Source organism: Mauremys reevesii, linkage group 10 (assembly GCF_016161935.1).
Source record: "Mauremys reevesii isolate NIE-2019 linkage group 10, ASM1616193v1, whole genome shotgun sequence".
Taxonomy (NCBI): domain Eukaryota; kingdom Metazoa; phylum Chordata; order Testudines; family Geoemydidae; genus Mauremys; species Mauremys reevesii.
The window spans coordinates 70,719,986-70,733,989 of NC_052632.1; the positions used below are offsets into that span (position 1 = coordinate 70,719,986).

Genomic DNA, 14,004 nt, shown 5'->3' on the forward strand with positions numbered 1-14,004 from the left:
GCAGATATGATTTGCAGGTCATGTAAATATACCCATACTAGCTGTAATCTAGCCAACTTGCTAAAAATAGAAGTGAGGATGGGCAGATGTGGGCTTCAGCATTGGTTGCACAAATGAGCAAATACCAGGGAGGATCAAGCAAGCAGACTTCTGCAGCCCTTGTTGAAGCCCAAACTCATGTCTGTTTTTAGCAAGCTAGCAGATTATAGCTAGCAAAAGTACATCTAGCTGCAAATCACAGCTAGGGCTGCAGTGTAGATGTACCCTTAGGGTGATAGACAGCAATAACATACAGCCACACTACACAACAACTTAAGACATGAAGTATTCCCTCCCCCCCCCAAAAAAAACCCTGTAGGAGGGATTTAGAATGGCTGTATTATAATAGTAACATTAATTAATTTATATATGTTTACATTCAGTATGGGATTTTAAAATTTTATGATTCTCAGCACAACCTCATTAAATTCACTGGAGGATGAAGAAGGCATTGCTATCTAGCAGGGCCGCCCAGAGGGGGGGGGCAAGAGGGGCAATTTGCCCCAGGCCCCGAGCCCCACAGGGGCCCCACGAGAGTTTTTCGGGGCCCCTTGAGCAGGGTCCCTCACTCGCTCCAGGGGGCGCGGAAAACTCTTGCGGGGCCGGGCGCAGGAGCTTCTTCGCTCCCGGTCTTTGCCGGCGGGGGGGTCCATCAAATAATTGTACAACATAATGAAAGAATGAAAATAAATAGTTGAAACAGACAAAAATAGAAAATATACTGAAAGTTAAATTTTGCAAGTCTGACTTACACTTCAAAGATAGAGACACTAAAAATGTTTCCTCTAATGTCTTGGAATCTTTGTCGAAGGCATAGTAATTTACAGAATCAATACGTTGAAATGTAACCTTTTTATTAGAAAAAAATGTGATGTGTGTACATGTTGACATTAGATGTTAAAATAAAAATGGCAAATGCAGAAAAATATTTTCTATTTCTTTTATGGAATTTTGTTTTTCATGGTGGTGAATATTACTACTTCAAATCTTGTTACCATTATTTGTATATGCAGCATTTGGAAAAGTTTACAATATACCTTTTCTTCTGTTATCAAAGGTTTTAAAATATCTACTTCCCTGCAATTGGTAGTATTGTTCATATTTAGTTTACCATAATTGTGTTTTAGCAAACAACGTAAAAACCCTTACTTGAAATGTGGAAGTATGGTCTAATTGCAAATATTTACAAATTCCCAAACATTGCTGGGTCAGAAAGTCCCACATTCACACAGAAGGCTCCTGATAGCAATAACAGTATCAGCTGAACTTGACATCAAAGTTTTATTATAGTACAAAATTCTGTATTTTGATCTTTTATTATAAAGATATAGAGCCTTTGATCTCATACTGGTTTCCCATCATTTGTAACTCCATTGACTTAATTGGGTTATTCCTGATTTGAACTAGAATGAGTGAGATCAGAATTGGTGAAATAAGTCTCCTTCAGTAAGTTACTTAAGCATGCTCTTAAATTTAAGCACCTGAGTAGTCCCATGGGATTTAAAATTAGACATGTGCTTAAGGGTTTTGGCAAATCAAGCAGAATGCTCATTGCATTGCAGGTGTGAGCTCTTAACGACTAAATTTTGCTTTGTGCTCTGTTGCCTATGTACAAATATCAAAATACATTATACTGTGTTGAACATTCTGTCCCATATCTTTGTTTATTTAGGGTAGTGGTTCTCAACCTGGAGTACACAGAGGTCTTCTGGGGGGTACATCAACTCATCGAGATATTTGCCTAGTTTTACAAGAGGCTATATAAAAAGCACTAGTAAAGCCAGTACAAACTAAAATGTCACACAGATAATGACTTGTTTATACTGCTCTATATACTATACACTGAAATGTAAGTAAATATTTATTATATTCCAATTGATTGATTTTATAATTAAATGTGGTAAAAATGAGAAAGTAAGCAATTTTTCAGTAAGAGTGTGCTGTGACACTTTTGTATTTTTATGTCTGATTTGTAAGCAAGACACATCAGACTCCTGAAAGGGGTACAGTTGTCTAGAAAGGTTGAGAGCCACTGATTTAGGGAACATTTTTCAGAAGTGGCCTCTGATTTTGGGTGCTGCAATTTTTGATCTAGCAACTCCACACACATCTTGGGTCTAATTTTTAGATGTTTGGAGCACACATGACTCTCATTGACTTTGAGCTATGGGTATCAGAAGACTTTTTGAAAACTTTGTTTTGCTGAAATGCAGTATTCAGAATCTTTGTGTTATATCATTAATATACTTGTTACAATATGTTTTACTATACAGTTACATCAGAGGTATTAGAAGGGAAGAAGCTACTCCTCATTGTCTTAAAAATCCAACAACGCTTAATGCAGGTGGAGCTCTAACACAGGTGCCTGCCTACTCTAGAGATGAGGACAGGTGGCATCACTAACCAAAAGAACACTTCATTTCAATCTTGTACCTTCAGCCTCTTTTTTAAATTACACCCACCTGCAACACAGCTAAGGGAGGAGGGGAAGCCCATCACATTATTTGAAAGATATCTAAGAGACATTTTAATTTGTTTAAATGAAGTCTCCTCCATAATGTTCCTAGTCTCTGATAAATGCAAACTATAGTCCAGAATCTCTGGTGGGTTCAATGTGGGCAAAGAGGACACCCACACAGATCCAACTGTAGAATTGGGACCAAAGGACTGAACCAAAATGAATTGGGATGTTCAGTCCCCTCACAAGGCCAATCCCTCTTTGCATTATTTTAAATAAATTTAGAGATGTTCCCATGGAAATTTTAAATTTGAACAGACTTGCTACTGAAATACTGTATCCACAGAACAGGTATAGCTTGAGCAGCAATTGTGAAAGCTTCGTTGAGAATTGTCAGCTTGTCACATTTTATGTATAAGAGGTAAGTGTTAGAATTCATGTCTATGAAAAAAAATAGAATTTATCCTATTAAGCAAATATATGGAATTCCTAAAAAATAATTGAATTTAATACTTACATTTTTTGAAAATGTCCTACATCTCATTGACAAATATACCTTTAAAAACTATTTAAGCATATTGTGATCCATTCATTTCAGCTCATCATTAAATCTTCAACATGTTTTACACAGATAAACACAACTGTTAGTAATTACACAAATTACTCTTAAGCAGTAATGGCATATGCATGGCAGAGCCAGCTGTGGCTTATTTCATTCCCTATGGTCATTAGCAGGCGTTTAGCTTAATTAAGAAAAAAATGTACACAGCACTTTAATTTGTAATATGAAGTGATATTCAAAGTCTACAACCAGAATAACATTTTCCAATCTAGACTTTAAAGGGACTTTCTCAACCTCATTGTTTTAAATATTGATTAGTTTACAAAAAGGTTCTCTTTCCAACCTTTTGAACAATATATTTTGAATTTAAAAAAAAAATCTTAAAAAGGTTTTCTCCATCTCTGTTCATGCTTACAAGGATCATTTCAGGTAGTTTCTCCTCTACTGGCTGTACAGAGAAACAATGAAACTTATTATGTTCAAACTGCTGTTAAATGAAAAGTAAATACACTTTTTGTAGGACTCACTGAACGTAATGAGTCTGATTCTACTCTCACATTAGTTTTATACCTTAGTTCAGAGGAGTTACTCCATTTTAAAACTGATACAAGTATGGGCAAAATTAGCCCCTATACGTCCCCTGATGTCATTTCCATGAGCTGGATTTTCATGGTGAGTGGAATATGGGTCAGTTTAACTGTGATTTATGGCTCAATCCTGCGAGGTGTTGAGCAATATGGTCCTGATCCAGCAAGCATTTAAACACAGGCTTAACTTTAAGCATATAAGTAGTCTCATTGGCTTCTTGGGAAAAGGAGAATTTCAAGCAGCTGCAGAATGCTTTTTATAATCACAGGTGATAGGGCTACTTTTTGCCACATACCCTTTAAATAGGGACATGCTGTCATGACTTTGTAGTCTAGAAAGCTACATTTTTGTTTAGGTAAGTCTCTGGTCTTTTTTTTTAGTCAGTTTTTGGATACCTGTGTTGTTGATACCTTAGTGGTCTCTAGTAGCAAATTACTGTGGCAATATGAAGAGGAATGATAACCTATTGATTTCTCCATTGTGATATCTCTTTTTTTTCATATTGGAAACGTGTTATCCTGAACATTGAGAGTGTTTTTCTCTGAGAGATTTTTTGTACTTACACAAGACTCTTCAAGTTATTTAATTTCCCCAGGATTGAGGCACTTTGACAGGGCAAACTGGTGGCTGTTTCCACTAGCAGATCCTGAGCAGATCTGCTGGTAACTGAAAGTCTTAATTTTTCAGACGTGTTAAACCAGTTATACAAGCACTGATTTCTTATCAACAGATGGATAGATTTTTGCGTCCTTTATTTTATCAGCTGTAACCACTAGATGGCAAGCATGCTATACATAACAGAACCAAATATGATTTTTATATAATGCTCAAAGTGCTTTACAAATTAACACGGTAGATACTGGTAGTAAGCAAATGGAGCAGCCATTATGTTGCTCACACACAGCCTTGGACTTTTTTCCTTGAGAGACAAAACATTGGTAGGATGCTGATATCACTTGTGTCAAAAAAGTGCCTTCGGATTTTGAACTTTCCCCTGGAGGTTAACCTTGGATAGCAAGTCCAAGCCCTGCCTAGGGACTTGACCTTCCAGCCTTTTAGTCTACTGACATTGTGAATGCTGCCGTATAAGCCATGCCAATAACATACTATTTAGTATGTATATATTCATTCCTCCCTTTTGTAATCTATCAAAACAGGTTCTTTGTTCCAAAGGGATAAACTGTTGTTGTCTGAAGGAAAATGTAGAGTATTACAGATAAAGGTAGGACACACATTATGCTGCTCTTACTACTTCTAACTGTTTGGCTATTAAATTAGAATTATTATTATTGTATTAATTGTTTGAAATGTAGTATGTTATAGGCCCCAATTAGGGATTGATTCCCCTATTATTCTAAGCACTGTTCACACACACACTGAAAAGACAGTACCACATACATTTGGGCTCTGTTGATCTTAACTCTTATTTTAAAGTGGTATCAAATAAACAATGACAATCAGGGTATTTGTTCAGTGGCATCTCAGATTTACACCAAGCCACTTCTGAAGCTACTCGCTGGTTTATTAATCTGGACTTGATTATTTGAACATTGCTAATCACCTCTCTTGCCCAGTGGTGCAGTCCTAAATCTGAAGGTACCAGAATGCCACTAAAATATAAATTTTTCTTCAACAAGAATTATGTGGTAGACACATGAGGGCTGGAGCCAGGCTCTCAGGGCAGCTTCCTGTCTGCCCTGGGCTGTAAATCTGGGGCTGGAGCCCTGCTCTGGGTCTTAGAAATACTACTGTTTCCCCGAGCTGCTGGCATGGTGCTGGGCTAGCCAGGGTCTGCTGCCAGAGGAACCCTGGAGTGGGGACATGGGAGCCTCAGTCCCACAGACAGCACAGCTAAGTGGAGCCTGCTCAGGACCAATACTGGGGCCCAGTGCATGAGGCCTTTAGTGAGAGGGATCCCAAGGTGCCTTGGGCGTGGCAAACCCCTCGGTAGTGGGGCCAACTCAATAGGATGTGGCTACCCAGAGGGTTTGGCCACAGTCTGCAGGGAGATGCTGCAGCTCCAGCTCTTCTAGGAACCCTCTCCTCTGTGCCAAGAGAAGGGGCTAAACAAAGTAGCAGTAACAGCTATGGAGCATGCTGTGGAGCATCCAGGTCCCTCTGGAGCCCACCAGACTATCCCCAGGCACTGCCCAAACAAATTACATATCATAACATAGAATATCATATGTACAGTCTATCCAGTGTTCATATAATATATTATATTATGATATGTATTTTGTTTGGGCAGTGCCCACTAAATCTTTAAACCTTCTTTAAATGTTTTAAAAGTACGTTTAGCAACTTTGATAAATCTCCTAACTTACTACCTTACTTCCATTGACATTTATGGGAGTTACATGTATATTTCAAAAGGGGAAATATACAATGAATTCTGATAAATACCTACCAATACAAGGTAGAAATTCCAGTGACTAGATGGATTTAGCATCTACTCTGCAAGTGTGTTTAGTGTTAAAATGCTCTGGACCAAATTTTGCCATCAATGTTCAGGCAACAGTTCCCATTGCCTTAACTGGGGCTACATATGTGCATCAAAATACAGGTTTTGGCTTTGTGTAAAAAAGTGAATGCTTTAGCTCTCAGTGAACTTTTAGGCTACACTCTGCCCTCTGCTACATCCTTGCAACCTCACTGAAGTCAGTGGCAATAACTGAGGGCAGAATTTAACCCTTAATTTTTAATAGGACTTATTCTGTTTATTAACCATTAACTCTTCATAGCTCCATTATCACTTTTCAAACATGAACTAATTAATAATCACAACACCCTCTTCTGTGATGTGAATAAGCATTACTTTAAAAAGACCATTTAAGTTGGAAAGACAAGCACCTAAAAGTTAGCAAATGCCAGAATGAAGGTCAGCCGTACAACTTTACTTTGTTTCCCTTGGCCATGTATATTATAATACAGTTTGTAATTACATGATCCATGTCACGGGCCCCCCAAGACTGCACACTGTAGCCATGGAAAGGTGTTCTTGAGCAAGGTCATCCCTGGGTTTTAGTGGTACCAGGATCTGGGTGGATAACTTCCATCCTATGCTCCCTGAAGGTGAACGTGGCTTTTCTGAGTGTCTATGAGAAGTCCCTGTCAAAACTTCACCTGATTTTAATCTACTGTAACAATAAGTCTACTTAAATAAGAACTGGCTCAAATTTGCCTAGGAAGTACACAATGATCCCACACGATCTGTACATTTTTTCTTTTTGTATTCCTTAAATCCTGCTCAGATGCTACCACTTGCTTCTGATTTATACAGAAATGTTTTAGAAACAGCAGATGGACCCTTGGTAAGCTCCAGACAGAACACCCCAAAAGGCTTTTTCTAAGAACATATTCTGTTGTTGAGCTCTGCTAGCCAGGTTCTTGTTGCATTACACAATACCCAGTGAAGCTACTTACAGAAAATGTTATGATCTCCTTCTGCATGGGGAAAGCAGTGGAACAGGTTTCTATACCCTGCAAACAATACACTGAAAATTGTTTTGCTTCAGCCTTCAGAGGACAGCAGATAGCTAGTTCCTACATTTATCTTTCGTTTCTGTTATTTCTCTGTTAACACAAAATGTTGGAGAGTAAGAAACATGAAGTGTTAGAGCTAATTCTGCTCTCAATTACATCACTGCTAATCAGGAACAATTCCACTTAAGTCACTTTGAGTTCCTTCAGATTTATAGCAGCATTACTGAAAAAATTTGTGCCTAGTGCACCAGGTTTTTTGCTTTTCCCTTTGAAACGGATCAGCTCTCTGAAGAATACTGTGGTCAAGCCTATTGACGTTCTAGGGAATCAGAAGAGAATGAAGATTACTCTTGTAAATCCTAGGAGCCGAATTCTTCCCTTGCATAACTTAACTGAAATCGTGAGAGTTACACCATGGATGAAATTGTCCCTCTTGTGTTTTGAGGAGACCCAACTTGTTGTTTTCCCATGTTGTCCATATAGAGACAGTGATCGATATTACCATTTCAGTTCAAGGGTGGCTTAGAGGGCTGTTCAAAATAACTAGACACCCTGGAACCCTATGTTAAAATCCAGCTTTTGGATCCAACTGCAGGAGATATGTTGACTTCCATGCAGTTTACTAGGTCTCTGATCCAAAGCTCATTGAAGCGAATAGAAAGACATCAATGGGCTTTGGAACAGACCCCACATGTGAATCTTCTGGATGATACTATAAATACTGAAACTCTTTTACATGTACTGTATAAGATTCATATCATCCACCACAACTGGGGTAGAAAGCAGTATCCGTAATGGTGGATTTTTGCTGAAGTATCATTATACATGAAAGTCAGGGTGGTTCTGTACATTCAAGGGGAACTCAGTGAGTGCCTTATTCTTTTAATTTGTCTTGAGCTTTCAGTAACATCAAAAGCTATTTTAAGGGAAAACAAGTCTCCAGAACTCTCTGCTACACTAATGGAATAGTATTCAGAGAACATCAATTGACATATATGTTCTCCTCCACTCATTCTGAAATGTCAACAGGCAGGTATTGAACAGTCCACATTTTCATTATCTACTGAACATCAATCAGTTGAGTATACTGTATGGATAGATGGGATGTTTTTGTAAAGATTTTTTCCATTAGCATCAAACAAGGTACATGTTTTTCCAGCTTAGATCATACATAAAGTCATAGGAATTGTTCCCTGCCCACATCATTACTATTATAGTGCTACCTAGCAACTAAAAGTAAAAAAGCATCTTACAGGGAAGAGTTGGGCCTGAGCTGCTAAATTCAGGTTTGAATTTGGATCTGAATTTTCCCAGAATTCAGGGTTGTTTGGATCTGAAATTTTTGGTTTCAGAGTCATCTCTTCTCACATTATTTTACTAACAAAGCCAGCTACAAATTGTGGGTACTCTGTATACAACATTTACAGAATAAAGGGACACTCAAAACAGAGGATGGTGCAAATGGAACAAAGTGTTACCATATTTATCCACTGAATATAAAAATGAAGGTCCAGGGCTTCCCCTTGGTGAGTAGACAAACAGAGGGAGTGAAAATGTAATGTCCCCAATGTAGAGTGTTTCTTCTGATCAACCTACTGGAAGGCACTCTCCCCCTGCAAAGTTAATGCCTCCTAAAACTTGTGACTCCTCCAAAATCATTTTCACCTCTTTTCTGGGATTGCAGTGACCTTGCAGAAATGTAACATGACCTGAATAACTCAAATTATACATGATGATCCAGATTCAAAAACAGAGCACATCATTGTGTAGCTCTTACTTTTCTTAAAGTGTGCAAAAACTTGTATTCCAAGCTGCATTAACAGCAGAATAGGGCTGTTAGGTCTCCAAGATGCTTAACCACCTATGGTACGTACAATGGGGTGAAATAAGCCTGGGGTGGCATCTTTCTCACTACTGTCTCTTGTTTTTATTTATTTAAGTGAGGCTCTTAAGATACTAGTCTCATTTTGATGCCTGCAGATTTATTCCCCATGCATCAACATGAGAATAAAATATGTGCACTCTAGAGAAAATAATCAAATGAATCACTAAAGCATAAAATGCTCAAGTTAAAATGCTTAAATATTCCATTTGATGCAGCTATATATGACAATGCAATTTTCATCAGCCCAAAATAAGGATTCAGAATCCTCTTAGTCAGGCTGCTCTGATTTTCATCGCCAGTAAGAGGAATTGCACTGAAGAGAAGATACCAATGCAGTGTTAATGCTACTGTCTGGGGTGCTACAATGTCCACCAGGTTTCTGAACATGCCCATGTAGTTGAGAGAAGGTGTTATCCTTATAAAATTACTAATGACGACCCTGGTCAGTGAAGTAGCACTATTGTGGCATGCAGACCTTTCTGTAGAATCTGTACTACCTTTTTATAAGGTATCTGTGGTAGGATAGGAACTTTAAATTATTGGCTGACCAGGTACCAGAGCAAAGAGTTACTGAAAGATGTAGCTATGACAACCCAGCATAAGTACACTAGTTGGCAAAGGAGATGAGCTAGTAGCCAAGTACAAGCAGATGTGAAGCAATTCATACACTTTTCATATTCTATATGAATTTTACAGCTATTGTGGGACTGAAAACTGTTTTTCTTTCCTCTAAAACAGCGATTCTCAAACTGTAGGTCGGGATCCCAAAGTGGGTTGTGGCTCAATTTTAATGGCATTGCCATGGCTGGCATTAGACTTGCTGGGGTCTGGGGCCAAAGCCCCACTGCTGGGGGCCAAAGCCGAAGCCCTTGGGCGTTAGCCCTGGCTGGCAGGGCTCAGGTTACAGGCCCCCTGCCTGGGCTGAATCTCTTGGGCTTTGGCTTTGCGCGCCCCAGCGGCAGGACTCTGGCAGGCTCAGGCTTCGGTCCCCACTCCTGGGATCATGTAGTAATTTTTGTCATCAGAAGGTGGTCGCGGTGCAATGAAGTTTGAGAACCCCTGATCTAACAGAAGGAACCAACATGAGAATGAGATGCCAAAAGACCTACACCCCAGGGGCATGTGGCATTGTGGTACCCACCTCTTCAGACCCGTATGCCTCTTTGTGCCCCTTCCTCCCACTTCTCAAAAACCTAATGGTGACATTTGGAAAATATGTTCCTTAACCTCTCTGTGCCTAAATTTAACCATGTAAAAATGGGTACAGTAATATTTATTACCTAGCAGGCTGGGTGCTGTGAGGTTCATTAATTAATATATGTGAAGTGCTTTGATATCCTCTAATAAAAGATGCTATGTAAGAGTCAAAGATTATTCTGATGCCAAGAAATGCAGAGAAAACTGGGACTCCTTTCTTAAGCCTACAACTTTGTACTGAAGATAATTTTTGGAGCATCACTTTGAATCTGAGTCACAACCTTAATATTTAAATAAATACATTTTTTCTATTTATAATAGAATAAGTCAAAGGATTCTGGGGTCCCCATTGTCCTAATATTCAAAGTCCTCCCTGGTACTGGCCATGACTGAGAGATCACCAACTATGATCAAAACCTATGGTGACAGCTGTGTCCAAGTGGAATTGCAATGCTGTCCACAAAAGCAGGGAGACTTCTCTCTTTGAATTAACTTTCCTTTATCAACACAACCAAAACATAAAATACACACACATCATCTATCTTACTACTGCTAACTGGGAAGGAAAGGAGAGAGAGATTATCTCTTTCTAATTGTTAGGAGGCATTCACATACCATGGTTGTGGGAGTCAGAGAAAAATTACAAAGAATTACATTACAAAGAAAATGTTACCGAGTTAACATAATGTTTATATCCATTCTGACAAGCTGGATTTTTATGGTTTGGCTCACAGAGGAAAATGATAAATAGATTAAGCTACAGCACATTGTTGATTCACACTTCCTCTTATACCAAGTCTCTATATAATAGAGATTTTGAACAGATTCTACACTCCTTCAGTTTCACAGCTAGAATCAATTTAGCAGAGCCACACAAAGTGTGAGAAACTAATAAGCTTTTTTCATCTTTAAAGTAGCTTTTGCGTCATTCTGTCCATTTCCCACCCAAAAAATTTCTCACCTTGACGCAAAGGACGGGCTTTAGGTTAGAGAAATCTAATGTTAATTAACATTTGTGGTCATGGTGAGTTGTGCAAATGTAACTTTAGTTACTGAAGAAAATTGATATGCCAACATTGATCTAAAATACAGAAGATAAAGGCCTATTTGAAGGATATCTTTTCCTTCAGAAAGAGGAAATCCCTTGATTTAACCTAGAAAGTACAATAAATGGACCTTTTGGCCCCAGAAAGATAATTTTTATTTTTAAGTGTATAATAATTGAAATAACAATGGACATAATTTGAACAGAAATTGAAAAAGGTATTTCAATAGTTGTTGTAGGTTGGTAATATTTTCATATAACTAAAGATGTGTTGTAATAATAAAAAGTGGTGAAAGGAATTATTTCCCAGCCCTTTCCCAAGATGAAAACAATAAACAGATTAACCTCGATCTAACGGTGAGGCACTTTGACTTATGCACATACTTAATGCAATGGTCCTCTGGATGTGTTCAGGAGAATACCCGCACAGAACTTACTGCAGAATCAGGGCCAAGTCAGTGGTAGAGTGTCAAGCTCTAGACTACATTATCTCCTACTCTTCACATTATTTAAGTATAGTTTTTATTTTCTCATTACATTTTTCCCCGGTAAAAAAAAAAAATCTTTGAAATTTCTAAAACAAGTATTTCTTTAATCTGGAAAAAACATTCCAAGATTAATAACATTTTTTTTGTTTGGTAATTTATTTATTCTTGCAGGTGTAGTCTTTTTATTGCTGTGGTTGTATTCCAGGATTAAACGGATGGTGCATAGTGTGAATTCAGTGCAGTAGTCAGTTGAGGGCAGCCATAAAGTCAGCGCAATACAAGGACACAGATGGCTACAATCCAGACTAATGATCAGCTGTGTCACCTCTGCCCTCTTATCTGGGGTGCCCTTTACAATGCTTTCCTGCTGTAGCCTCCAACCAGACTGCTAACAAACAACTTCTAGCACGCAAGTCACTCCCAGCTATGTCTGTGTGTGTCCTGCAGCCAGCCAGCCACACCTTGGCTCTTACCAGCTTTGGTTATACTGCAGGTGGATCCCACTCTTAGATTTTCTCCCCAGAAATAAATGTCCTGTACTGCCCAGCCTTTTCCTAGATAGTACAAGTTTATATGAAGTCTGTTATTTCTTTAATACAAATAATATGCACACAACTTGCCACCGCATATGGAGCGTCCCAAACACTTCAATTTAAACACACCAGGTTAGATAAAACAATAAAACATGTTTATTAACTAGAAAGAGAGAGATTTTAAGTGAGTACAAGTAATGATGCATAAAAGTCAGAAATGGTTACAAGAAAATAAAGTTAAAACACCATTAGTACCTAACTTAACAAACTATATTATATTCAGGCAAAGTTTCTTACCATCTGCTTTCTGCAGTCTCACTGACCAAACCCTCTAGGTCAGGACCCCTTCTCCCAGAATCCAAAGAAGGTTTCCTCTGTTGCTTCAGGTGTATAGCATCGATAGGGGTGCCTTGGGGGGGTTTGTCCTTCCTTTCAATAGTGTCAATACCCCTTTTGAACAATATTTCCAGATGGTACCAGCACACAAAAAATCGTGGCTTACTACAACTCTAATTTTTGTTGTAACTTCCATTCCTATCTGGTTTCACTCTTTCCCCCCCCACCCCTTTTCTTTCCTACAATAGGTCATGGTGTATCTCCTCCTGACTTGTTTTTTTTTTTTTTTTTTTTTTTTTTGCTTACTCTACTTGCACTATTTTTTTCTTTTTCTTTGGGGGGGTCTCCCATCTTCCCCACTTTTTTCAAAAATCAATCAATAATTTTTTTTTTTTTTTTTTTTTTTGATAAATAATCCTTGTGTAAAAATTGGAAAGGGGGATAGAGGAGTGGGCATTTTGAGCATACTACTAACCCAGGGGTTGAGCTCAATGGGCTGAGGGGGGGGGGGGGGGATTGGGGATTGGGGTTGCTTTGAGCAGGGGTTTGGGGGATGATCTTCTGATCCTCCTTCCTCTAAACTAGGATGTTCTCTGCTTCTGTTTTCTCACCTGTTTGAGCTTCCTTTGTCTCCTCTTCCTGCTTGATGACTGTTTACTGCTTAAATGCAAATTTAGCAGAGCACACATCCCTTTGTTTAGGACAGACCTGTTTGCCAACCTCAGTTTTGAACATGTGTTAAGAACACCATACAGTGGAATCTTATAACTTTATCAGGGAGATACTGATCATCAAATTATGAGTTTTCAAATGATACTTTACAAGGCATACGTTGTATAGAGATTATTACAGTAATGTGCAGGGTGTGAATACAGAGGTATGTTCTGTCACACTCAGATCCTGCAAACACTTACATATGTGTTCAGCTTTACTACCAACTATTTAAGGTAGTAAATTTAAGCACATACATGTATTTTTGCAGGATTTGGGACAAAGTGCAAAGTTCAGACCAACAATGAGAGGCAGCAACTCAAAGTGTAAGCAGCAAAAGAAAAATAAAGAATAAATGAAGTGTGCAGTTGATAGTGACAAGAATATGTACAATATGTTTATTTCCACTGTAAATGTTTATTTGTGTGATTATTTTCTTGCTCTGCTTCTTCAGGTCTCCTTCTTGCTCTCACCACTGCACTTTGTTGATTCTATAAGCAGCCATCTGTGTGAATATGTATTATTATTACTCCGGTTGTGTGAATTAAGCAGGGCTAGATTTGGGAAGGGGTTTACAAACTGAACCTATAAGTTGGTGGGGTGGAATTGGAAATGAGCACACCCTTAGAGATTTAAGTTTGACTGGCTTGAAAGTCAAAGGGAAACCTCTCCTTCGTCA

The 14,004-nt window shown here is 38.5% G+C and overlaps 1 long non-coding RNA gene across 3 annotated transcripts in view; it reads left to right on the top strand.

The window, feature by feature from the left end:
• Positions 1-2,668: 2,668 nt before the first annotated feature.
• The window catches only part of LOC120373670, an 87,859-nt gene continuing 76,523 nt past the window's right edge, over positions 2,669-14,004 (top strand). For 2 of the 3 annotated variants that reach the window (XR_005585641.1, XR_005585639.1), the window contains exons 1-2: positions 2,669-2,918; positions 4,805-4,869. This is a non-coding gene — a long non-coding RNA (uncharacterized LOC120373670). Of the gene's footprint in view, positions 2,919-3,967; positions 4,003-4,804; positions 4,870-14,004 lie in introns of those variants that run through there. The other variant, XR_005585640.1, reaches the window with a different exon arrangement.